We start from the raw sequence: 896 nt of genomic DNA on the forward strand, positions 1-896 counted from the left end.
ATAGTAGTTTCATGCTTGGAGTGCCTGTCATTCTGGTCTTCTGAATATGGGCTGCTTGTCATGATATGCCAGTTGCTGCTATGATGTCTCTCAGGGAGATGGTTGTTCAAAAAGAAAGGGGGTGGTGAATGAAAGCAAGAGACATGAAAAAGAATAGTGTGCATCTGTCTTGCTTCAAGGTTGTATGTGCTTAGATTTTTGGACTTATGTGTAAACATAAGAAGTATATAATTCTTTATGCCTATGTTTAAAGTATATTCTAATTTTTGAATATTTTTATCATATTCTGGAGGGATGTAAAGTTCAACATATAAATACTTGATGAAAAATACCTGTTCCATATTATCCCTAACTTGTTTGATATGCAGACAGATAGTGAGGTTAACCTCAACAGCCTAAGTTGTATGGTAATAAAAATAAGCTTTCTTCTGGATGGTTAGCAACCTAAATTTGTAGACCAAAATTAGAGAACATGGAGAGCTACAAGGAAAGCCAACATTTTGGCCCTAGCCTTCTAAGGTCAATTAAGACTCAGAACATATGAGAACTTGTACTGTAATGTCATGTAACTCAATAGTGTCCCAAATTTTCTGATCAAGGAGATTTTGGGGCCAAAGAGCAAAGTGATCGATGGTTTAGAGTGTGCCTAAGGAGAGTCACTTGGAGAGAAAACATTCTCTCAGGCTTTTACAGAGAGTACATTGGCCCAGCAATGGCCGTGACTCTATATGGCTGACGCTGACAAAGGTTCTCCAACCTGAGGTACAGGATCTCACAATAAATCGTGATTGGATTTCACTGACCTTATCGGACCCAAAAGCTACAACTCTTGTTGCATAGGTCCTGCTTTACCTTGGTCTTAACCATCCAGCAGAAAACTATAAAAATGAAATATA

This window comes from Octodon degus, unplaced genomic scaffold, assembly GCF_000260255.1.
Source record: "Octodon degus isolate 3935 unplaced genomic scaffold, OctDeg1.0 scaffold00419, whole genome shotgun sequence".
In the NCBI taxonomy this organism is placed as follows: domain Eukaryota; kingdom Metazoa; phylum Chordata; class Mammalia; order Rodentia; family Octodontidae; genus Octodon; species Octodon degus.